The sequence below is a fragment of the Bidens hawaiensis genome, unplaced genomic scaffold (assembly GCF_021521415.1).
Source record: "Bidens hawaiensis isolate Kalapana, Puna unplaced genomic scaffold, B.hawaiensis_p1.1 tig00419374_1, whole genome shotgun sequence".
Classification (NCBI taxonomy): Eukaryota; Viridiplantae; Streptophyta; class Magnoliopsida; order Asterales; family Asteraceae; genus Bidens; species Bidens hawaiensis.
In genome coordinates, this window is record NW_027504839.1 from 365,785 (window position 1) to 393,415 (window position 27,631).

The 27,631-nt window shown below is 39.2% G+C and overlaps 1 long non-coding RNA gene across 1 annotated transcript in view; it reads left to right on the plus strand.

The window, feature by feature from the left end:
* Positions 1-27,421, plus strand: part of LOC143608463 (uncharacterized) — a 43,037-nt gene extending 15,616 nt beyond the window's left edge. Inside the window, exon 3 of the long non-coding RNA XR_013149261.1 lies at positions 26,897-27,421. This is a non-coding gene — a long non-coding RNA (uncharacterized LOC143608463). The remainder of the gene's footprint in view (positions 1-26,896) is intronic.
* The last annotated feature ends 210 nt before the right edge of the window (positions 27,422-27,631 follow it).

Consider the following 27,631-nt stretch of genomic DNA (forward strand, 5'->3'; position numbering starts at 1 on the left):
GTGGTGCAGAAGATCTCGTTTCGGTCCCCTTTGATTGATTTGACATTGAGGAGACAAACGCAGTCTTTATTGGAGCATGGCCATTTGAATCTGACATTGGTGATTTTGACATGTACAGCGACTTGTCAGATGTTGCTCTGGGTTTCCTGGAGGATGCTCTTAATTCAGCGTCTTCCTGTCTGATTTCTTTTATAAAGTCAGAAAGAAGAATCGTCTCCAATTGATGACTTCTTCTCATCACAGTCAGGAAGGTGTTCCAGCTTGTTGGGAGTCCTTGAGCGAGACATCTAACCTTTTCAGTCCCTGTTGTTTTGACATTATAGGACTTTAGCTCTGACATAAGATGATAGAATCTTGACAGCAACGATTCAATGTCTTCTCCGGATTCTGGACTAAACAAATCAAATTCACGCTTTAGCTCCCGTGCATGAATTTCTTTAAGTGACTCAGATCCTTCGCATCGTTCTACCAGTGCGTTCCAAAGAGTTGATGCTGTTGTGAACTGGTTAAACTGATGGAAGAGATCGCTGGAGAGAGCTTGAGACAGTAAGGAGAAGGTTTTCTTCTCAGCATCAAAGGCTATCTTTTGTTCTTCTGACAGCCTAAAGTAGCTCAGACTTTCACCATCATCGTTTGTAGGATGCACCCACGTTGTCTGAACCGCTTCCCATAATCCAGGATTCACACCTGTGATATGAATCTGGAATCTTGTCTTCCAGGTAGTAAACTCATTGAGTGCCATCAACTTTGGAGGCTTGTTGAAACTTCCAGATTCTGAATCACTCTCAAGGATTGATTGGATCCTTTTGTTTGTACTTGAACTGGCAGACATGTTTGCTTCTTTGCTTTAATCTTTGATCTTTTAATCGAATGTGTTCTGAGTCGATCGAATGTATTCTTTATTCGATCGAATGCGTGTTGATTCAATCGAATGTCTGACTGATTCTCTGTTTTTGTCTTCTGAAGCTTATCCGATCGAATACGATCTTGTTCGATCGAATGAGGTGACAGGTTCGATCGAATGGGATCTGGTTCGATCGAAAGGGTTCTGGCAGTCGAATAAGAAAGAGATCGAATGGGTGGATCGAATCTGAGACTTGTTCGATCGACTGGAAGCAGGTTCGATCGAAAGGATGAACTTATTCGATCGAATGGACTTGGCGCAAATCACGGCGGGAAAAACTGATTCGGTCAAAATTCAAACTGGTTCGATCGAATAGAGAGCTTATTCGATCGAATGAGTTCCAAAATTACGACTAGTTCGATCGGGATTTATGGAATTTCCAAACTTAGAAGATTTGACCAGATTTTCGGTTGTAAATTCACTAACACGAATCCAAGTTGATTTGGAAGCAAAATATGACTCTTTTAAGTGTATTAACACTTAAACAATTAACCAACCAAACAAAAATGGATCAAACGATTAAAAACGAAGAACACGATGAATGTTCTTGATAAAACCCGGAATTTTAACACCAAATCTTGAGATCAAAAACCAAAATATATGACTTTTATGAGTTTTTGATAAGAACACCAAGAACAAAAACACTAGTTTTCGAAAATTTTTCAAGCAAAATATATGATTTTCACGAGAAAAACACGAATATCACCACGAATCTTTCGTGAATCAAGAACCTTAAGCTCTGATGCCACTTTGTAGGACCGATTCGGGACTCGGTTTCCCAACGATTCACGGGGCAACGTGTTAGAGTGCGGAATCCTCTAACACGGCGATTCGGTGGTGATCAACGGGCACGTAGGTACGATTCCTAAAGGGGTTTGACGCCTAGGATTGGAGGAAACGACCAAGAACACGAAGAACAATCGAGAGAGTTTCTGTAGGCTGCTGGTTCGTGAGTGTGTATTATGTTCTCGCTACATGTGAAATTCCCCAAGTAACGTTTATATATCGAAGACTCATTCGATCGAATGAGATACTCATTCGATCGAATGAGATCTGGTTCGATCGAATGAGATCTGGTTCGACCGAATCAGTCACTGATTCGATCGAATCAGCTTCGTTTGACATTTTCAGTACGTTAACTTGGTTTCACGATCGTTGGTTTCATGTTCAACCAACCTGATAGAACTGGGGACATACATGTGACATTTCATGTCCTAACAACTGCCATTTGATTTTCATAAAGATGTAGCAGATTTAGCAGCATTTCAGTTTGACGACCTGGTGGCAAGTTGTATACGGATGGGTGAACAGGTCCTTGAGGCCGAGTAATTCTCATAAATGAGATATCACTTGGCGGAGGTGGAGGAGGAGGAGAAGTTGTTGGCGGAGGAGGAGGTCTCATTGATGTAGTAGGAGATACTGTAGACACACGGGGCTTCTTTGATGGTTCACCAGTAGCTACAGCTTTACCCTTTCTTTTTCTTTCCAGCTGAGCTTTCATGGTGGCAGCTAGAGCAGCATCGACTGCATCTTGTTGTTCTTTAAGAGCTCGTTCACCAGCTCCACCATCACCATCATTCCTATCATTATCACCATCATCATCTCCACCATCACCTTTCCCACCTTCTCCCCCTTCACGCTCGCAATCCGAATCGTCGTGGATCCAGCGCTCATTAGGAGGACATACATAATCCGGATTGATTATATGACAAATCATCCGTTTATCCAGTGGCTTCTCCTTTCTATAAATTAACATACGATGAATGGTATCTGCTGTCATATGTTCCTGATGAAGTACATCATTCACCAACGTCCGATCAATCACCAAATTCGGAATCAAATCTTGAATAATTAGCTGTAAAAAGCGAGGGTACATCAAGAATTTCTTTGACTGAAGAGTTTGCTGAACCTGTTCCTTCAAATGATCAAATACTAATTCTTAATAATTATACGGCTTGTTCAGAATCAAGGCAACAAAGGCCGACTGCAAACTCAGTCTACACTCATCAAAACCACCCCGACGACCACTCATACAATGAAGTAAAACGTGTAGCAGATACTTGTATGGTGCACACACCCCATTCTTATTCAACATGGACTTAAGAATATTTCCATTATAGTGCAAACCGGTGAATAGTCCTCTAACTAATGACCTGTCAAATTCACTCGGGTAATCGTCATTATCATCGAAGTGAAGTACTTGGCAAATCACTGCAACATCAATTGTAATTGGAGTTTGATTGATTGTAGCCCTGATGATCTGATTTTCTTCAACATATGCAGCCGTGTTCCAAAATTGTCTAATAATACTTAGATACACCTTTGGTCTAGCAGTGATAGCATAGTGTATCTTTGATCGTCGTAAGAAAGTCAACAAATCTCCAAATGTTTCCAAATCAGGTACATCATGATCAACATAAGCACAAAGTTGTGCTTTTTATCAAACGGCAATAAGATCACTTCAGCTTGTTGATCTTGTTGATCCTGTGGAGGTTGTTCTGGTGGTGGTTGATTTTGTTGTTCTTGATCAGCCATGTTTTACTGCATAAAGAAAATCGAATATGAGAAGAGATATCAAAATATATCAACATATCTATAGATGGTGTATATACGTAATCAAAGGATATGTATAATTAATATATTTACGCGTATTAGACGTTTTAAATTATTTAATTAAATTAATTGAATATTGAAATTAAGTTAATTAATAAATGTCATTCGTTGGGAATCACACTGATTCGTTACAATAAGATAACGAATCAGGTGATTCGCTATCAAGTAAATACTTTAACGAACTGAACATTGCGAATTACTATTTAATTTTGACGAACTAAACTCTAGTTCGTTATATTTTAAGAGAATCCATATCTGATTCGTGTCCCAATTCGCTAAGATTAACGAATGGTCAAGATAATTAAGACTTGTTCTCTGACTTCACAAAGTCAAGGTCAAAATTAGGATGAACATAGATAGTCACCAATATGAACCCGGGGATGATTAGACCATAACTATCGTCGAATCATCATAAAAATGTGCTCATTGTACTCTTAATCACTCTAATACACTAAGATTGATGAGATTGAGACTCAACATCTTGAAATATCAAGGTTAGACGAACCCACTGTAACCACCGATGACAAGTAATCATAATTAACCCAGCAAACAACAATCAAATGATGATTGAAGTCCACCAAGGGTATCAAAATCACATTCCGTTCACAATGACAGCTAAATCATCAAATTATTAACATAAATTATACATAAATAGGTTTAAAGACTCGGAAACCCTTAAACCCTTAAAAAATCAATAATTTTGCTATCAAATCACAACCATTTTTGACGAAAATTAGATCGCAATAATCGTCTATACCTAAGAAACTCAAATATATCCTTGAAATGTCAAAACGAGAAGGTCGAATTTCAAAGAAAATTTGAACAGAGTTTCTATAAGGTGAAGGGAGATGAAGAACATTGTAGAAAACTGCTGGGTTTCTTGTCCTTTTATATAATTGCACGCCTCCCAAGGTGCAACTTGCACGAATCAAACGATTTGTTTAAATTAAAGTTAGCGAATTAGCTAATTCGCCTGAATTAAGTTAACGAATCACTATGTGATTCGTTACTTTAGTTTAGCGAATCGCTATGTGATTCGTTACATAAGGTTAGCGAATTACTTCATGATTTGTTGTTTGATTCGTTAAATATACATAACGAAAGGGATAGTTCGTTACAGAGTGCGGAAGCAAATTAGGTGAGCGAACCAGAAGCTAGTTCGCTAAAGAATCACCTAGTTCGTTATCCATAAATAACGAATTAGATTCTAATTAAAAAATCTTTTATTTAATTTTAAATTAAATAATTAAATGAATTAAATAATTAAATAAAATATAGAAATTAGGTTATCGAGAATCTTTTTATCCCGACAATCAAATACCTTAAAAACGTTTCAGTTTTACGAAACATAACTTACAATTATTTTGAAAAGAAAGAAAGAAAAATCTTTTTGGGATTTTGTAAAAAATAAAGAATAAAGAATGTATTTACAAAAAAAAAATATCCGAATCATAAAAATAGACAATATTTTTTTTGTGTTTTTCAATGATTTATCAAACTAAATATATTTTTGTATTTTTGTCGAGTTTGAGCAGAGAATCATATTGACCAAATTGCCCTTCCATCACAGTTTTATATTTCAGTGATATTATGACTGCGATAAGTCGGTCATTGGTATTGTTATCCGCATAAATCTAGTAACACACATTCAAGTATTTTTGTGATATGATTAATTTGTTCAATTAAAGCACAGAATATCAGAAACTATCAATCCCTAATCTCGGTTCAAGCTTAATTTGATTTTTGCCAAATCACCCCCACTTGACTTAAACCATTATAATGTTGATCAAAATTTTTGATACCAATTTTGAAATTTTGAGCAATGCATCAAGTTTCCTTTACTGTGAGTGAGTATGCACGAGTCCATCTGTCGGCTTACATACATTGTATCCCCTGGGGTCCGTTTCTTATTGGTATTAAGACGCACGCAAGGGAGGAACAATTGTATGACTAACAACGGATTTTGATCAAGTCAGTAATTTAGATTGTACAAAGTACAGCGGTGATCAAGTTTAATGACTTTGGGTTTGCTTATTGAAAGCGAGTGAAATACTCATGCTTTCCAGATGATTAAGCTGCATAAAGACTCACAGTGTCCAGAATCCTAACGCTTGTTATTTGCTTTATTTTATTTTTGGGTGATCAACAAATATAAGGCTTGAGTATGACTGGTTATTACATTTCTGCCATCCTCACCGATACTTTTGCTAGAAACTAACACCTCTTTCAATTTGGCGTTTCTTTATGTTTATGTAGGTTCCTGGTAGGATCGTACACGGGATGTCGCTATCTGCGCAGGTGCGGAATCCCTGCGTAGTTAGATACGAGCGTAGAATACGTATAAATCAAGCACACGAGCAATAACCGAAACACGTTATATTGATAACACGAACACGTGACACGAGGTCACTATAACAGACTGACTTGTAAAACACGTAACTCGCTAACCCTCGAACTCACGAACTCTTGAACTCACACAAACTGTTACAGTGAACAGTTTATATAAGCACGACAACTTCGCCTCAGGCGAAGTTGTCCACAACTTCGCTTGTTCAACAAGTTCGCCTGAGCGAACTTGTTGACAATTTCGCTCGTTACATAAACATAAACATAATCAAAAACATAAATACATTACAGACTCGATTACAAACGTTAGACTATGAACTACTGACATACATGTACCATCAGACTCCCCCTTGGCAGTAGCTTCATATCTTGATCTTCAAAGCTTGAGTCTTGTAATCTTGTAGCTTTACGCGTGCGCTCCTTCTCTAACACATACCGACACCACCCTTTGATATTTCCTTGCTTGATCCTTCCAGGCAGGAATGTAGAAGATCTTCTTTTCGTTGAGCATTTTCAGATCAGCTTGCGATAGATTAACAAGATGCATCGGGTCGTAAACCCTAAGCACTTCTTGTTCATCCTCATCTTCCATTACCGCCTCCGCTGTTTCACAATCCACGAACCACCATTTTAGGTCTTTGAGCACGTCCTTGGGCATAAGCTTCATCGGTACTTCTTTAAGGCACCGGATCGGTCTATACTTCATAACCATCCAAGGCTTTCCATCAGCTCTCAAACCTCTATCCTTGTCTTCGACAAGTTTCCCCTTTTGTGGTTTCAGTAGCTCAAACTTCTTCTCCTTAATGCTCTCTTTCCATACGATCTTTCCGATGACTCTAGCCATGTTATTGTCACTTCGATTTATCAACCCCAATCTGGCTAAGTCTTTAACCTCACATTCAGGCAGTGTGTTTAACGATCTCAAAGTTCTCCTGAAGTACTGAATCCCATCATATCTTTTGATCACGAAGAGCCGCAGCTGCTCATCATATATCCAGCAGATAATACCTTTCTTTGCTTCAGCGTATCCCTTAATATTGTAACTCTTTTTGAACATTTTAGGGACCGCCGGTTTCTTCGTCTTTACGAACCATTGAGCACAACCTTCCTTCCAATTCGGCTGCTCTTCCCATTCAGTATCTTCCACAATCGTCTCATCACCCATATCGGGCACCTCAACCTCTGGAATCTCGTGTTCAATATCTTCATCTACTATCTCCCCTTCTTCTATCACACTTTCAACAATAATTTGCTCACCGATCTTCTCAATCTCATCACTCGGCAGCACATCTTCTTCAAGCATAAAATCATCATCATCATCTAGCTCTTTCAACGCGTCGATTACATCATCAACATCATCACCAGCATCCATATCTACCACATCATCACCAGCTGCGCTTGTAGACTCCCCCTCAGCTGTGGAAGTACCAAGAGCTATGGAAGTTCTTGGCAGCTCAACACCTGCACCTTCCGGTGCATTGGGATCATCGTCATGATCTTCTCTCCGTTTTGTCCTCAACTCATCTCCCCTACAGCTCATCTCCCCCTGAGATGCCAAGAACGCTTTCATAGCGTCTATGATCTTCCCATGCTCGACCAGGAGGGAGGCATGTAGTTGGTTTGCTTCCACTAGGCTTTGAATGGTCTTGGACTGCTCAGCTACAATCCTCTCTAGTGAAGCTATCCTTTCGGAGTCTGAAGTAGGCGTTGGAGTTGGCGGGACATCAGCAGCAGAAGTGACCGCAGGTGGTACACTTGGTAACCCTGCAGTAGTAGTGACTGTTGACTCAACAAATCGTGCTACTACCACCGATGGAGTAAGCGATTGAGGTGGTAGAGACACAATTGTTGGAGTCGATGTCTGGACGGCAGTAACCTGTGCTGTAGAAGGAATAAGAGACATACCAGACAAGGCAGGTGGAGCAAAACGTACCAGCCTTGAAGTTTCTCCAGCTCCCGAACCCATACCTGTCCGTTCTCTTCTTGAACGTCTGAGCACTAGCTGAACTGCTTCTTCTTCATCACCTTCCTCATCATCGTCGTCAACAGTTCTCGTCCTCTTCCCAAGCGTTCTCTCCCTAGACACCAGCAAACGTCTAGCTTCAGCAAATGTCTCATCAAGATCGAAGTCAGCTACCGAAGTAACTGCTCTAGTAACATCCATGGCCTGAGAACCCGAGACATCCATATCAAACAATCCTTGGCCGCTAAAAGCAGCATCAAGGTCAACTTCTTCAGCAGCAGGCACAGCAGGCGCAGCTGATACAGCATGAGGTGCTGCCGCCTGTTGTGGTCTTGGGTCTCTGAACTCGTCCCCACCTGCAGGAACATACTCCGGGTTGACAAGATACCCGAACAGTGGAGTATGCCTGGGACGCAGCTCAGGCTTGCTTCGTGCGCTAGAAGTGCGACACTGAGCAAAGATACGCTTCGTCACACATTCAACGTATCTAATAGGGCGTCTCTGAGGTAGCAACGGAGCCACATGATTGAGAATCATTTGTAAGAATCGAGGATACATAATAAATCGCTCGCGCGCCACAGCCCTCCTCTGACGATCAATCTCGTAAAATATCAGCTGACTAAATGAATATCTTCTGTTGTAAGTCAGGGCAGTCATGGCAGACTGCATCGTCGCGCCGATACCATCAGTTCCTGCCTTCCTCCCAGACATGCACACGATCAAGACGTGCATTAGGAAGCGCCACTGATCTAGCAAAAATCCTTTTCTCCTCTGCGTGTCCCCCAACGGACCTGAATAACCCATCCTGAGATATGCCCCATCACGAAAAGGAGCGACGAACTCCATTGGGTCATCCCTAGTTTCTTCTCCAAACTGCAAAGCCAACCGTATATCTTCTGAAGAGAACTGCACAACATGACCATTTACGGTTGCTCGCATCACCGGTGGATCAACCCGGCAATCATACTCTACCGACTGCCAAAAGTCTTCAATGTTAGGTAGTGATATAGGCAGGGTATTCGTGATCGCATGGAAGATCCTTGAGCGCAGGAGAAATGTGATTATTTCCCTGTAGTCCTCCACGCCCCTTGCGTCTAGGTCTAACATGATGTACTGGTTATGCGCTGGAAAGAACTGTCTTTGATCATTACCGTCATCACCACCAGTACCGCCAACAGCAGCCATATCTGCACTAAACGAACCAAATTAAATAACGGTAAAGCAATTCACAAGTTCGCGTTATACCATGAGCGAAGTTGTGATTAAAACTGTATAGGCGAACTTAAAGGTGAGGCGAAGTTGGGAACAACTTCGCTTCATCTGTAAGTTCGTCTAAATAACTGTTAAACAAATTGCTTTAGGCGAAGTTGAAGATAACTTCGCCTGATCACAACATCGCCTCAGGCGAAGATAAGTGTTAGGCGAAATTAAGCTTCAGGCGAAGTTGTGGATAACTTCGCCTCAAGCGAAATTAAGCACCAGACGAAGTTGCGGATAACTTCGCCAAAACCCTAACTTCGCCTAAACCCTAACGGCGACTGTTAGAATTCCAACATCGGAATTCCGGTGTTGTCGGCTAAATCCGACGATCAAGAACATCAATACACATGATTTTAAGGATGTGAAGTTGAAAAGGACGTCCATGCACACGTTAACACAAGTTTTTAAGATTTCGGTTTTGAAGGTCCGACGACCCGAGGTCTCGAACCGGGTAAAAACGATAAAGAAACGAACAAGTTTGTGAGAGATATCGACAACACATACCCTCACTGATAATAAAAACAAGAATCAAAGATCGAAATCGGAGATAAAAATCAAGTTCGCCGGAGCTCTCGCAAGTTCGCCGGAAAAACTCAAAAGTTCGCTGATATATAATGAAAGGTTACTGTTTAAAAATCAACTTATATAGGGTCAGAGTTGGTCAGGCGAAGTTAAGGATAACTTCGCCTAGGCGAAGTTAAGCACAAGTTCGCCTGATTCAACAACTTCGCCTATATTTTCAGAATCAACCCTTTAAGTTTGAACATTTTGCAATTAACATTTGAAAGTTTCATAAAGAGTTAAACAAAAATGATCAAGTCTAAGTAACCAGTTATAAAATAATACAACTACAAAAATAGAAAAAAAAAAAAAACTTATAAAAATTTAACGAAATAAGGGATCAAATTTCAGTCTAGTCAGGGACCACTATGTTTTTAGAAAAGATCCTAACAGGAATCATACTCACTACGTGACTGTCATATAGATCCGTGTTTGGCCGTATTATGACATAGAGAAACAGGTTGTAAGCATGTAAATAACTTAAATGGTTTTCATCGTTTCTGTGATACGGATTAAGGTTCAATTTAGCTCAAGATTTAAGTGGGCAACAACTCAGAGATAATGAAGCCTTCTATCTATTCTCAAAGCGTATTTGGCTATGCCCAAGTCACCCCGAATTGACTTCGACCCATAGTGTCTGATTAACTTGTAGATACTCGTTGTCTGCTTCCCGTTCTCTTCTTACTCCAGAATTGAGAAGTCTTGATTGTTACAATAACTCATAAGTACTTAAATTTTTTTTTTTTTTTTTTTTTTTTTTTTTTTTTTTTTTAACCACACATACTTATAGACTTCGGAGTACTAAACCACTGCAAGTCCCGAATCTGGATCACTGCAGTGTCTTGAAATGCTTTCTTCACGGGAATCAGAACACTTACGGGCTCGTGTATGACTGGGTAGTCGCTTTTCTGCCTATCATTCGGAAAGAAATGCATGAAGACATTCAAAACTCTTAAGGAGTTTCCACGTAAAATCGAGTAATTTAAGTTAGTATCACATACACTTTTACGCACCATAAAAATTACCATGACATACAATGGCTGTCCTATAGTCTTTTAAGCCTAATAACTTCACTAGTTAAGCACACATAATCAGTATATATATCATTTTCCAAGGTTGGATCAACTTTCTGTTAAATATAGCACATTTACTTCATACGAAGTAATAGACTTGAAAAGTAATTTCATTTCCCATAAAAAATTTTGACTTCAGTCACCCCGATCAAGTCAAAGTCTTCAGGTAAACGGCAATCCTGAAGATCCAATGGATCAACTGGACCGACCACATACAAGTATGTGTCCTTCTAACTATGTATGACCGACTAATTTTCAGCGACAGAAAGAAAACACATCATAACTGCCCCGGTCACTTTCAGTCATCTGGTTAATGGCGACCCGCATTTTCTAAGTAGAAACGAGGACCAAAACATATCCGTGGATATGTCCATCAAACTGAGGTAACCAACTAATTTTAAGCAATAGTGACGTTTTTTTTTTTTTTTTTTTTTTTTTTTAAATAAACACAAAAATATGGTTACTCGGGATTGATCATCCCGTTCAGCTCAATTAGGTTTTGAAATCTGGATTTATCAAACGCTTTTGTAAATAAATCAGCGAAATTTTCGAGCGTATCAACTTTTTCGATCTTAATCAGTTTCTTCTCAGCACAATCCCGTATGAAGTGATGACGAATGTCAATATGTTTAGTTATGCTTCACGGAATTGTTAATTACTGAGATGGCAGCAGTGTTATCAATTAAAATAGGAGTGAGTAAGAAATTCAGACCATAGTCGCGCAATTGTTGCTGAATCCACAAAACCTGTGAATAGCAGTTGGATGCTGCCATATATTCAGCTTTACATGTTGAGATTGCAACTGACGTCTGTTTCTTGCACTGCCAAGAAACTAATCTTCCACCGAGAAACTGACAACCTCCAGTTGTTGACTTCCGACTCTGATTGCAGCCTCCATAATCAGAATCAGTATAAGCAACTAGTTCCACGTCTCCTCCCTTCGGGTACCACAACCCTAGCTTCGGCTTGCCCTTGAGATACCGTAGTATCCTCTTTGCACCTTTCAAGTGAGATTCTTTCGGATTTGCCTGAAAACGTGCACAAAGACAAACAGCAAACATTATATCAGGCCTAGAAGCAGTTAAATACATTAATGAACCTATTATCGCCCGATACAGAGTTGGGTCCACATCTGCGTCAGCATCTGATTCAGCGCCCAATTTGTGATTGACGCAGATTGGAGTGTCATATGGAGAACTGTCCTCCATCTTGAATCGCTTGAGCACATCATGAACGTACTTCGTCTGATGAATGAACATCCCGTCCTTCTTCTGATCAACCTGCAATCCTAGAAAGAAAGTTAGTTCACCTATAGCACTCATTTCGAACCTTTTCTTCATGACATCCTCAAAATCTTGACACATGGAGACTCTTGATGCAGCAAATATGATGTCATCCACGTAGACTTGAACTAGTAGGAAGTCGCTTCCTTCTCTCTTCACGAACAGTGTGCTGTCAATTAAACCCCTTTCAAAACCATTCTCGAGCAAGTAGTCCGATAACGTTGAATAACAGGCACGAGGTGCCTGATGTAATCCATATAGCGCCTTGCTCAACTTGTATACGTGATCTGGGAAATCTGGGTCAGGAAAACCCGGAGGTTGCTCAACATACACAACCTCATCCACTTTCCCATTGAGGAACGCACTCTTCACGTCCAACTGAAACACCTTCATCTTTTTAAACGCAGCAAACGCCAAAAACAATCTTATCGCTTCCAACCGGGCGACAGGAGCGAACACCTCATTGTAATCAATACCCTCTTGCTGATTAAAACCTTTAACAACCAGCCTTGCCTTGTTTCTAATGATAATACCCTTTTCATCCCTCTTGCACTTAAACACCCATTTTGTGCCTATAGCATGCACATTCCTTGGTTTTTCAACCAAAGTCCAGACTTCCATCTTCTCGAATTGAGCAAACTCTTCTTGCATGGCCTCGACCCACGAGCTGTCCTTAAGATCCATTTGATAATTTTTCGGTTCAATCTGGCTAATAAAGCAGGAGTACAAACATTCGTTCATTATACCCGTTTCTTTAATGCTTGTATAAACACATGTGTGCTCATTCAAGCTACTTCTGGTTTGTACACTGGAGGACACATCACCTATAATATTCTCCAATGGGTGATCTCTGTGAATTCTCGTGGTCGGAACAGCACCGACATGCAAATTGTCATCCAAATTTGAAGAGATCTCATCAATGGTTGTTTCTGGCTGAGAGTGAAATGGATTGATAAACTCATCTTCAGGTAAGGCAGCAGGGGTATCAATAGTGTTTGATGTGGAAGGTTGACTTTTCTCAATAAGCTGTCGTTGCAATAGATTCTCTTCCTCATCAAGTATCATCTTCGACGCAATTTTTTCTTCTTCTTCAGAAATTTCCAAATAAGGGATGTTAAATGACTTAAACAGCTTAACATAGTCGAAAAGCTCAGCAGGTCCATTGCTTGGTTTTGGCGATTGGTAACTAGTAATGTCAGTGTTACACACCACCTCCACGTTGCAAGTCGATGTATTGAAGACCCGTCTGTTGGGAGTCCCAACAACATAACCGACTAAGATTCCTTCATCGGCTACTTCACCAAATTTCGAATTAGTCTTCAAAATCGAACAAGGAGACCCGAATGGTTCAAGACCGTTCAAGTTGGGCTTCCTTCCATGCATAAGCTCGTAACATGTTTTTCCAAGTCTCTTAACGGTTAACACCCTATTCAGAACATAGCAGGCTGTAGCAACTGCTTCAGCCCAGAATATCACAGGAAGTTTTGAATCCGCCAGCATAGTTCTGGCTCCTTCAATTAAAGTACGGTTCTTCCTTTCAGCCACTCCATTCTGTTGCGGAGTATACGGAGCGCTGTATTGATGTTCAATTCCTTTCTGAAGACAGAAGATTTCCATTTCAAAGTTCTTGAATTCTGTTCCATTGTCACTTCTGATGTATTTAACTGATTTACTCATGACGTTCTCAACTTTTGTAATTAGATTCTTCACTATTTGAGCCGTCTCATCTTTCGATTTCAGAAAATATACCCACGAATATCGCGAGTAGTCATCAGTGATCACCAAGCAGTAAGAGGTACCTCCTAGACTTTTTACATTCACGGGACCGAAGAGATCCATGTGAAGTAGTTCTAGAGTACCGGCAATAGAGTTGACCTTCTTGGTGAGATGGGATTTCTTGTGTTGCTTTCCCTTCTTGCATGCTATACATTTGTCTTCAAAGTTAAAACTTTTTAAGGGAACGCCCATCACAAGCCCATTCTTGACAATGAAGTTCATCTTCCAAAGATGAATGTGCCCCATTCTCCTGTGCCACAACTCAGATTCTGATTCGCTTGCTTTCGTCATTAAACAAGATTCTCCCGTGGCCATTTCAGTTGACCTCATATCCATCACATATGTATTTGTTTCACGTGGAGCTTTCATTACTATCCATTCGTCTGGTATCTGGAAACCAGGCTTCAACACGATCGCTTCATTCTTCGTAAAATGGACAGTGTAATCTTTATCACAAATCTGCGACACACTCAGCAGATTGTGCTTCAATTCCTCCACAAAATTCACATTCTCAAGTGTCATCCTTCCATTTGACACTGTTCCTCTACCAGTAATCCTTCCTCCGCTTTCACTAGCAAAACTAACTCTCGCTCCCTGAACAGGTTTTAAATCTTGCAACAAGTGTTTGTTGCCCGTCATGTGCCGGGAACAGCCGCTATCTACAATTCAAAGACTGTGGGCAGCCCTGTTCAACTGTTCCTGCACAATAAAACAGAGAATTAGAATCTTGGGACCCAAGACCAATTGGTCTTGGATCGATACGTCCCGTACCCTGGCTTTCCAAAGTTAGCATCAGGATAATTCCTGTAAGTCCTGTTAGGAAATCTCCTTGAAGATTGAGTGTGATGCCTTCCAAACCTATGTGAATTGAAAGTGTTATATCTTGTGGTTTGGTTGAAAAACTGAGGTTTGTTTTTATGAAAACTTGGATTAGTTACATTTTGGCATTTTGAAAAGTTTTCATTTTTAGCAGTATCAAATTGATGCTTATTCTCAGTTTTATTTGGCCTCACACCTCTGTATCTCGGTGTCAGAGGGCAATCTGCAACAAGATGTCCTAATTTATTACATCTAAAGCAACACCTACTCTCCATTTTCTTTTCAAATGTTGGTTTGGATGTAGAGGCAGTGTTACCAGCCGTTCGTCTCACATAAGGTGGGACATACGGGTTGAGTGGAGCACTCTTTTTAGAAGATTTATCTTTATCTCCACCAATGGGTAACACCACCTTCTCTTTCGTCTTACCTGATTCGGACAATTTATCCGAATCCGATGAGACTGGACTCATAACAGAAATATTTACACTAGAAACAGGCGAACCCGTTTCGCCATTACTAACAGTTGGTTCTTTACATGTAACCTTGATGGGAACTGTCTGAGGAACTTCAAACTCAGCAGATTTCTGTACACTAGGGTTGAAAGTGTAGTTGTGGTTATAAGGTGGTGGCACCTCGTGATAACCAATTCCTCCTCTCTTTGGAGAGGTACCTTGATCACTAACAAGGTGATCAAGAATAGCTGAGGAATTTCGGAACTGCTCGAGTTTTCGGTTCAGTTCCACCACTTTCACCTGGTGGTCAGCAATCTGCTTTTCACGTTCAGCAATAAGTTTAGTCTTTTCTTTTAAAACCTCATAACTTAGGTCAATTACATCAATTTTTTCAGCAAGTTTAGTTTTTAAGCTTTTGACATCTTTTTCACATGCTTTTATTTTAACTTTAAAACTGTTTTCTCTTGCCTTAGTAAAATGATGATCTTCTTTAAGATTTTTAAATTCAGCATCTAAACGAACATACTGATCAGTTATGGTCGCAAGTTGCTCAGACAAATTCTCACATTTTTTACAAACAGGTTTAGGACTTACCTCGGAGGGTTGACCATCGTTATCTGCCATGAAAGCTTTCTCCTCACCAGCAGCTTTCTCCTCTCCAGTCATCTTCTCACAATCTTCATTTTCTACCTTAGCCATATTCGCCTGCTCACCAGTTTCATTCGCATGCAGGTTCCAGTTGTATTCACCGGCTTCTCTAGATAGCATGGCATTGACTTCTCTACTAATCCCAGTAGGCTGTGCAGACCGGCCTTGACCCCGTTCAACTCTCTCGTTTCTGCATTCTTTAGCAAAGTGCCCATACTGTTGACAGTTATAGCACCTCACTTTAGACTTGTCGAATCCGGGCCTACCACCAACAAACTTTCTCCCCGTCTTATTCATGAAACGCTTGACTCGCCTCACTATCATGGCCATTTGCCATTGCAAATCCATCTCCTCCAGATCATCAGCATCGATCTGGTCATAATCCTCATCCAAAACAGCAGGGTCCGCTATCTTCCCTTGTATGTAGTTCTCATATGAAGCAATAAAAGATGCATAGAATGCAAACTGCTCTTCAGCAGATTTGACACTCATTGGCATCTTGGAATAGTTATTGCTTGAGGCACTGGGTGAGAAACTACTGTTGGATGTTTGAGGTTTTGAAGCACTTGAACCTCCAGCAACGAAGCAAACATCACCGTTCATGTTTACTGAAACGTTTCCTTCCTGAGAAGAGTTAGAACCTGACTCACCTTTGGAGTAGTAAGCAGCAGATTCAGGCTTCGAACTTGAGCCTGAGTTAAGTTTGGCACCATACATACCAGGGTCTTGAATCTGATCTGTTGGTGTCTCTTTACGTACCATATTAAGCTCAAAGGTTCTGAGCTTGTTAACTGCAGTCTCCAAATCACAATTAGGAAAGTCTCTGTCTTCCCTCATCAGAACTGTGTACATTTCCCACTTCGGTGGGAGAGCATCGAGAAGCTTTTCAACTATCTCCTCTTCTCTGTAAGCAATCGAGTAGTTGTTTAGCTCTGTCATTAGATGATAATATCGAGTGATAATATCATCCAGAGATTCGTTCTTCAAACATTTGAAGACAGAGAACTGAGTCTTCAACAGTTTAATCTTCGAGGCACGAATGCCTACGTTCCCTTCGAATCTATTTTCAAGAGCATCCCAAAGCTCTCGAGCCGATGTATACTTTCTGAAAGTATGTAGGATCTCCTGTGGGAGAGCCATAGTGATAGCTGCGTGAGCCTTGCTTTCGGCTTCGTACATCTTCTTCTCCTCTTCATCCATCTTGCTGTACTTCTTAACTACATCACGACCTTCATACACCATGGTCGGTGGGATATATCCATCCTGGATGCACACCCACATCTTTGCATCCTGGTATTTAATATACTGGATAAACCGATCCTTCCATGCAACAAAGTCGGTTCCTTTTAACAGCCTTGGGGCCTTAGTGGCTGACCCCGCTTCGACTTCCATTTTTACCAATTCAGAGATGTTAATTTGCGACATCTTCTCAAAAACCAAAAAAAAATTCAAAAATTTGTCCAAACAGTACTAAAGGCGAAGTTAAGAATAACTTCGCTTAAGTGTTAACTTCGCTGGAAAAATTCTTAAATTCCTGTGACTCGGCGAAGTTGAGAATAACTTCGCTTAAGGCAAGCGAACTTAGCAGGTCAGCGAAGTTGAGGATAACTTCGCTGAGGCGAACTTATGAGGCAGGCGAAGTTGTGAATAACTTCGCTTAACCTTATATCTTCGCCGAAACCCTACTTTCAGTGACGGCAACTTCGCCTGAAGAACAGTAACTTCGCCCGATGAACACTGAAAATATTCAGATCTGATATCGACGATTCTGCAGTTTCCGGTCGTTGTAAAGGCTTGAAAATGACTGTATATAGTGATTAGAACTCAATACGAACAAAAACTCGTCCCGTGATTAGGTCAAACGAGACGTTTTCTACACCCGCGTGAAATCCCGAACCTCACAATCGAGCCGATGGCTCTGATACCAATTGTAGGTTCCTGGTAGGATCGTACACGGGATGTCGCTATCTGCGCAGGTGCGGAATCCCTGCGTAGTTAGATACGAGCGTAGAATACGTATAAATCAAGCACACGAGCAATAACCGAAACACGTTATATTGATAACACGAACACGTGACACGAGGTCACTATAACAGACTGACTTGTAAAACACGTAACTCGCTAACCCTCGAACTCACGAACTCTTGAACTCACACAAACTGTTACAGTGAACAGTTTATATAAGCACGACAACTTCGCCTCAGGCGAAGTTGTCCACAACTTCGCTTGTTCAACAAGTTCGCCTGAGCGAACTTGTTGACAATTTCGCTCGTTACATAAACATAAACATAATCAAAAACATAATTACATTACAGACTCGATTACAAACGTTAGACTATGAACTACTGACATACATGTACCAACAGTTTATATCACATACTTTACTCTACTGGGTTGTTTTAAGACCTACCAATGCACCAATGCAATTAAGCACAGTCATTTAGGCTTACTTTTTTGCTGGATTTGGGGTCAAGATAATCAATGTACTATCATGTTCTCTTTTTGCTTCAAAAACTCAAAATTTTGAGGAGCATAAAAATAAAGAAAAGATAAATTTAATCGCCCCAGTTAACTTAAGTTTATAAATAAATGGCTAACCATCAATTCACAAGTGAATAATAGGACCAAGATATACAAGCATACTTCACAAACTTAAATAACCGACAAAATTTTCAGCAAGAAAAAATCTAAAACGCCTGCAAAAATCTTTTTGGTTTTTCTCAATATAAACTATAAAAACACAATATTTTTGTCTTTTCGGATTTTTCTTAACAAAAACGAAATTCACATTCTTTTTGACTTTGTCAGAAATTTTTCTGTACAAACACAAATCACAATATTTTTGAGATTTTCTAATTTTTAAAATGTTTTTGGTTTTTCAGATTAAAAACAGGAAAGAAAGATTTTTGATTTTTCTATGTTTTCTAATGTTTTTGGGTTTTATCTATAAAAACTCAAAGCACAATCTTTTTGAATTTTCTAAAATTTCCCCCCTAAAACCTAAAAACATAAAGAAGTTAAGTTAAAACAATAAAGCAATTTAAAGATAATTATCCTAATTTTAGGATCTCAGCAAGGGTTTTCAATCCATTTAAGCCAAGCAAAAAGTTAAAACGTGTTTTATCAAACGCTTTGGTAAATAGATCGGCTTTTTGAAAATCTGTGTGCACTTTCTCAAGATCAATTAATTTCTTTTCATAGCAATCCTGTATAAAATGATATCGAATTTCGATATGTTTCGTTTTAGAATGTTGTATGGGATTCTTGGTGATACTAATAGCGGCAGAAATCAATTTAAATGGGAGTAGTAAGAAACTTCAAACCGTAGTCGCGAAGATGTTGTTGTATCCACAAAACCTGGGAACAGCAACTCGAGGCTGCAACATACTCAGCTTCGGCGGTTGAAGTGGAGACCGTTGTCTGCTTCTTACACTGCCAGGAAACAAGCCGGTTTCCTAAAAATTGACATCCTGCAGTCGTTGATTTGAAGTTGATCTTGCATCCTCCATAATCTGAGTCTGAGTAGGCAGTAAGATCGAAAGTATCATCCTTGGGGTACCACAACCCGATGTCTGGATTCCCCCTTAAATACTGAAGAATTCTCTTGACTGCAGCTAGGTGAGTCACTCGTGGACTTGCTTGATACCTAGCACAAAGACAAACAACAAACATAATATCAGGGCGAGAAGGTGTTAAATACATTAAAGAAACGATCATGGCACGATAGAGGTAGGATCAACGGAATCCTTCAATTCATCCGGTGATAAATTGTGCCCTACTGGAAGAGAAGTAGAAGGGATTTTTCCGGCAGAAATCTTTAATCGGCTCAAGACGTCGTTCACATACTTAGTCTGGTGAATAAAAATTCCGTGAGCAGACTGGTGAATCTGCAACCCTAAAAAGAAATTCATCTCTCCCATCGAGCTCATCTCGAACTTGGTCTGCATAGACTTCTCGAACTCCTTACATAATTTGTCGTTTGTAGACCCAAAAATAATATCGTCGACATAAATCTGGACTATGAGAAGATCGTCACCAACAGTTTTATGAAATAAAGTGCAGTCGACAGTCCCTCGTTTGAAGCCATTATCAGTCAGATGGTCGGCGAGCGTGCCATACCAAGCTCTCGGGGCTTGATGTAGACCATACAGGGCCTTGTTTAATCGGTAAACACGGTCCGGATAATCAGGATCTTCAAAACCAGGAGGCTGTTAAACAAACACTTCCTCGTGTAATTCACCATTGAGAAAAACACTCTTAACGTCCATTTTATAGACTTTGATATTCTTATAAGCAGCATAAGCCAGGAAGATTCGAATCGACTCTAATCTTGCCACTGGCGCATAAACCTCAGTGTAATCAATACCCTCTTGCTGCTGAAATCCCTGCACCACTAAACGTGCCTTGTTTCTCACAATTACCCCACGATCATCCTTCTTACACTTATATACCCACTTAGTCGGAATTGCCTTCTTGACTCTAGCAGGTTTGTCTATTAAGTCCCAAACACCCAAACATGCAAATTGCTGTAATTCTTCTTGCATAGCTTCTACCCAAGAAGGATCTTCAAGTGCCTTACGAGCTGTCGTTGGCTCAACTTGAGATAGAAAGCAAGAGAATTTAGCAAGATTTACAATTCCTGAAGAAAGTAAGTTAGTGTAAGCACACAATATGTTATTATCACTTGACGAAGCAACTTGATGACGTGTACGAACGCCCACATCAAGTTCTCCAATGATGTTTTCCTGTGGATGATATCCATGAATCCGAAGAGTGGGATTCTCATGAACAACAACATTATCAAATAAGTTAGTGTAATGTTCACCTAACTCGGGAGATGAAACATTACCACTATCAAGATCAATAACTTGATCTTCAGCTTGATCATCATCAGAAGAAGTTGAAACATTATCAATAGCAACTGGAGAAACAACTTGAGGTTCTTCAGTTGGAGCATCTAGTTGAGCTTCAACATCATTAGAACTTGAAAATCTTGGAATGGTCAAATGATCTTCAAAGTACGCACGAACCAGATCTTCGTCAATGTGTTCAGTCGAAGGAGTAAATGAATTAAATAAACTATCGTAGTCAAACATCCAGTCTGGACCTTTCCCTTGAGGAGGAGTTGTGTACTTTTGACAGTCCACATGGTACCATTCTTCAACACAACCAGATGTGAAATTAAAAATCTTTTTCTTTGGTGATGCATATCCCAAAAAATACCCTTCGATAGCCTTTTCTTCAAATTTACCCGAATCCTTCTTCAACATTGTACACGGACACTCAAATGGTTCCAGGTACTTTAAATTAGGTTTTCTATTATTTAAGAGCTCGTAGCTTGTCTTCTTGAGTCGTTTCACAGTTAGAACTCGATTAAGCGTATAACAAGCTTTATTCACTGCCTCATTCCAGAAATGGACAGGAAGCTTAAAATCAGCGAGCATTGTGTGTGCAGCTTCAATCAGAGTTCTATTTTTCCGTTCAGCAACACCGTTTTGTTGAGGTACATAAGGTGCACTATATTCTCGGTGAATTCCCTTTTGAATACAAAAGAAATCCAATATAGTGTTTTTGAATTCAGTACCATTATCACTTCGGATTCTCCTCACCTTTTGTTTATACAGTGATTCGATCTTTGTAATAAGGTTTTGTACCAAAATCGGTGTTTGATCCTTCGAACTCATAAATAATACCCAAGAGTATCTTGAATAATCATCAGTCACTACAAGACAATACCAATCCCCTGAAATACTCGCACGATTCACAGGACCAAACAAATCCATATGAAGTCGTTCAAGAGGAGTATCAATGGAATTCAATAACTTAGAGGGATGTGTCTTCTTCTTCTTCTGCTTGCCCTTTTTGCATGCAACGTAGTGATCGGATAACTTAAAATTCTTTAACGAGACACCCTCAACTAAGTCATTCGCCATTAAATAATTCATCTTTCTAACGTGTATGTGACCCATTCTTCGATGCCAAAGTATGGAGTCTTTCTCGGTTGCTTTCGAGACAAAACATGTTTTGATCGATGTGGATACCTTAGAACTCATATTTAAGACATAAATATCGTTTGATCGTGGCGATCGCATGACAACCATGTCCTCGGGAATAACATAACCCAGTTTCAAGATAAGACATTCTTTGTCAGTTAATATCGTAGTGTACTTTTTATCACAAATCTGCGATACACTCAATAAGGTATGATCAACTTTGTCGCAATAATTCACTTTCTCAAACGTAATGTGAGCATTTGAAACTTCACCCTCTTGTGTGATCATGCCCCCCCAGAATACCCAGCAAATGCTACTTAACCCCCTTCAGTATTTCTTACGTTGGTTAATAAGTCGAGATTCCCAGTGATATGACGAGAACATCCGCTATTCATGATCCAGTTTTCACCAAAGATGGTCTTGGATGAACCCTACACACAAATGAAAGTGATTAGCTCAAAAAGGCAGCCCATGCCTCGGTCTTAGGCACCTCTTGGTTTTCTTGGGAAAAATTAACTTTACTTGCATTCTTTTGTTGTTCAGCAACTTGTGAATAAGTTGCAGGTTTCTTTGACTTTCATCTTAGATACGCTGCCTGAACCACATTTGAATTTTCATTCTTACACAAAGGAGCAGTTGGAACAAACTTGGGTTTAACTTGACCATGAGTATCATCAGCATATGACACAGGTCGTTTCAAAATCTCCTTTACCACAGGAATTGGTTTGGATTTGTCCTTGATAAAATGATGAAGATTCTGATAGTTCTGCTGACTACAATTCCTCACAACATGACCCTGTTGATCGCATAAGAAACAACTTTGCATGTCTACACGATGTTGTTGCGAGGTATTTGGAATGAATGACCCAGAAGTTTGATGATGACTCACATTTTTAGTCATGCTCTTAGCAAACTCATCAGATAATTCGGACTTCTTCTTTAAGTAAAAATCTAAATAAGAACAGTTCGAAAAACTTTTTAGTGTATCTGTCCCATTTGACTTCACAAATTTATTTTTTTTAGCTTGTTTTAAAAGTTTCTTTGCCTTAGTCAATGGGTCAGATTGAACTGATGTTTTTGTTTGAGCATACACACGTTCAAGTTGTTGAATTTTTGAAGTTTCATTGACAAAAACACTCTCAATAAGTTCAGGTTTGATGATACTTATTGGAATATCTTTTTCTGTGAACATCGTGTCCATTCCTTTTAACTTAAAAACTCTAGCCGATGAAGACTTAAAATTCGGAGGATTAATGAAACGCATTAAGTCCTTGTCAGAAATCTTTGGTTTAACTTACTTCTTTGCCCTCACTGGTTTGGTTTTCACAGTTTCTTCCTTGTTCACTTGAGATTTGAATGAACCATACACAACTTCCTCAAACTCTTGAGGTTCGCAAAGAATATGATTAGAACTATAAATTTTCTTATTCTTGTGTATTATCTCAGGTTCAAACACATCTTCAATTATCACTTTGTCAACATTTTCAACAAAGACCTTTTTACTTTCCACATGAGGTTTTTGAGGAGCAACTTGGGGTTTGACAATTTCAGGTTTAACCAATTTAGGTTTTTCAGAAATCACAGATTCCTTTTGAATAAAATCCTCTTCTTTTCTTGCAAAAGGATTAATTTTATAATCATTATGGAAATGTGGTGGAATTTCAACAAAACCAATACCTTTCTTGGAATCCTTTTGTTTTCCAGATACCTCAATGATTTCATTCAACAGAAAAGATGAATTTCTAAATTTCCCCAATTTGTTCTTCAACTCAAGAACCTCATTCTCAAGCTCAGTTATCTTTGAACGATGTTTCAAAATCTCTTGAAATTTTTGTTCATTAATTGTCATCTTCACAGATAACTCAGCCTTGAGATCGTGGTTACTTGTCGAAAATGCATCAATCTTTTCTCGAGATCTCATTTGAGATTCAAGAGATTGTCGATAAGTATCCTTAAGAGAAGCAATTTCTCTTATTAGACTATCATTTTGATTTTTCAATGCTTCTAACTTAGATTTGTTAGATTCACAGTCAACACATGATGCTTTAACAGATGAAGTAGCAGAAATAGAATTACTAACCTCGTTAATCTTGGCCATGCAAGCAAACATTGATTTGGAAGGCTTGTCGCAAGAGTCGTCAGAATCAGATCCAGAATCATTATCGGAAGACATCTCACTACCAGTTGCATCTTGACAATCTTTATGCAACCCAAACATAGCCAAATTTGCTTGAACATCATTGCATAGTAACCGTTGTGACCAGTCATTTCCATCTGCTAACATTGCTTGTGTTGTAGAAGAAGATGATTTCTTTTCAGCATCACTTCCTCGTGGTATAGAAGCATTTTGACTTTGACCATGAGGACTAGTGTATTCTTTCCTTGGGTTGTCACATTCCTTTGCAAAATGCCCAAATTCTTGACAATTATAACACTTTACTTTTAATTTGTCAAAACCCAACTTCTTGTTTAAAGCTGGAAGATCTTTTCCAGTTCTTTGCATGAATATTTTAACTTTACGGACGATCATAGCCATGTTCCATTTTAAATCCATGATTTCTAGATCATCTGGATCTATCTGATCATAGTCCTCATCTGTTAAATCACTTGTGGCAATCTTACTACTTACAAATTTTCATATGAAGACATAAAAGCTGTCAGAAAAGCAAAGTTTTGCTCAGCTTCCTTCATATTAACACTAGGTGGTGTAGCAAATGGATTTGTATTAGTTGAACTTCCAGAACCACCCGAATTACCAGCAGAGTAGAAACAGACTTTTGGATCATTAAACATAGTTGATTCTTTTTCACTTGCAGCTTGAGTAAGAAAAGCTGTGATTGGAGAGATCGTTGAACTAAGAGGCATACTTTCACCATAGAAAGCTGGATCTTGATTTTCTTTGGAGGATTTTTGACACTTAAGATCGTATTCTCAGGCTTCGATCTTTTGTAAAAATTCAAGTGCCGTCAAGTCTTCATTCAAGAAATAGTCATTCTCTTTCAAAACCATTAGAAATGTTGAGTAAGAACTTGGTAGCACACTTTTAATAGTGTCAATTTTATCCCTTTCAGAAATTTCCATTTTCATCTTGTCCATTTCAGCAATTAAATGACTAAATCTTGTAGTCATCTCTTCAACTGTTTCTCCCTTAAATAGATTAAAGTTTCGAAACTGAAACTTGAGCATCACTTTCTTACTCTCAGCTGTGTTTCACATACTTCTCATGCGCAGATGTTGAAATAAAGACGCACATCTCTTGATACTACCAACTTGATGAAAGATATTTTCTGGTAATGCCATAGACAGAGTAGAATAGGCTTCTATCTCGATTTCTAAAGCTTTCTTCTCTTCTTGTAAGTATTGAGAAACATCTTTAGGAGTATACCCAATAGTATCATCACCAATCATTGGTGCCACATAAACTTCATCAAGACAGTAAGAGAAATCAGGATGAACAGATCCCAAATGTGCACGAAACCGAGGTTCCCACTTGGCAAAGTCACTGAACTTCATCAATCTTGGACATTTAGAATGCGAACCTATCTCGGTATCAAGTTGCAACACCTATTGCATCAACATGTTTTGAGAAGCTAATGCATACATACCGGCCATCTTTGAAAATTTAAGTGTTTAACGAATCAAATAGTGAAATAGCTTAACGAATCTGGGAACAGTTATAGCGAACTGTGAATAGTTATAGCGACCTGTGAACAGTTATAGCGAATTGTGAACAGTGTTTAACGAATCAATTCTTAACACAGTTAAGATTGACCAAATAGCGAAACAGATAACGAATGAGATGAAGGTTTAACGAATCACAAGTCAACTTAACGAATTGACCAAACAAATCACAAAGGATTAGTTTAGCGAATCACAAAGAATTAGTTTAGCGAATTAGATGATAATCAGTAACGAATCACTAACGAATGCTTAGCGAATTAAGATAACGAATCAGCTACAGTGGATTAGCGAATCACACTATAGCGAATCAGGTTGTTACAACCGTTTGTAACAAACTCTGACACCTTATGCCACGTGGCAAAGGTTGGTAGGACACAAATTCCAAGAAGAACACGTGTCACACGAATCGGTTAATCTAGATAGCGAACTAGATAACACGAACCAATAACTCACACGAACTGGCTAACGAACACGGTAACGAAGTAACAAATTTGATAACGAATCACGAATAATCACGAATAAACATATAGCGAATCACCAGGATGATGATAGCGAATTACGTTCATCTTCAAATCTTCAAACAAGTTTTCCAGAAAGTTTGAAGATTAAACCCAGAAACCTAACAATAACAAATTCGTAATACAACCCCGTTACTCAATCAAATTGTACAATCAACCTACCAAAATCCTCGTAACCCAATTCCGAATCCAGTAAACTATACCAATAAGCCAATTAACATCAATTACCAATCCAATTTGACCAATAACAATTCCCTGTTTCGGACTTAAACCGAAACCAAAACTAAATCACACAAATCCAATCCAAACCTCAATTCCACTAAACCACACCTATCCAATACCTTAACCAACACAAACTCAATCCAATTCGTCCATAATTCAACCAAATCAAATACAAATTGATTCAAAACCAAACAAAACAGAAAACTAATAAAAACGAAACCAATAAAACACCAAATCAAGTGTAAATTGAGCACCAACAGCTCTGATACCACTTGTTTGATCCCGGAATACCAATCAATAACAATAACAGATCTTAGATCTGTGAATATCCGATTAGTACTTGATCTAGCTCATGATTACAATTGATTAGGTGTTATGTATGTATATCTATTATCAATATATTAGTAGCAGTGTTTGTATAATATTTGAGTGAAGCTTGAGAGAGAGATTGGACAGCAATTCGTTAATTAATCTCCAAACCTCTCTAAAAAAACGTGAACAGGAGTTCACTATATATAGAAGGTGATCTGGTTCGCTAACATCCCCTAGCGAACCAGCCTCTCCTTCGTTACATACATTAACATAGCGAAACACCCCCTGATTCGTTAAAATCCCCTAACGAATCAGGAGGGAATACATTTAATGTCTAGTTCGCTAACATCCCCTAGAGAACTAGACTATAACTTAACAAACTAACTATTAAATAAATTAATTATTATATTAATTAATAAACAAAAACGTTAACGATAAATACAAAGACTCTAGACGCAAAACCACTAACAAGGTTCTGCAAGGGCAAATCAGTGATTGATGATGCAGAAATGAATTTTTGATGTACAGGGCATACAATGAACATATAATATTGTTCTCGAGTAATGATAATGGTTAAGTGGTGCTTCGGGCACAGTTTGTGTTTTGCCCAAGCACAAATTTTTGGTTCGGGCACACTTTATCTCGGGCACATCTTATCTCGGGCACATCAAGTTCCAGTGTCGAGTAACCCCTTGCATATCCTTGGTCTTCTCAAGAAAACTATCTTTAAGTCCCAAGCACACTTTGTGCTAGTGAAGTGCTTTCGGGCACACTTTGTGCTAGTGAAAAAATAAAAAAATCACAAGTGTTTTGCTTTCCGGGCACACTTTATGCTAGGAAAGGGCTTCCGAGCACACTTTGTGCTAGTGAAAAAATGAAAAAATCACAAGTGTTTTGCTTTCCGGGCACACTTTGTGCTAGGAAAGTGCTTCCAAGCACACTTTGTGCTAGTGAAAAACTAAAAAAAATCACAAGTGTTTTGCTTTCCGGGCACACTTTGTGCTAGGAAAGTGCTTCCGAGCACACTTTTTGCTAGTCAAAAAATGAAAAATCACAAGTGTTGCTTTCCGGGCACACTTTGTGTAAGAAAGTGTTGGTGCATGATGTCAGTAGTTCAGTATCTAGTGTCTGTAATCGTGTTAGTTTGAATTGTATTAAGGTTTTAGTTAACTTGTCTCACAAGTTCGCCTGATATAAGCGAACTTGT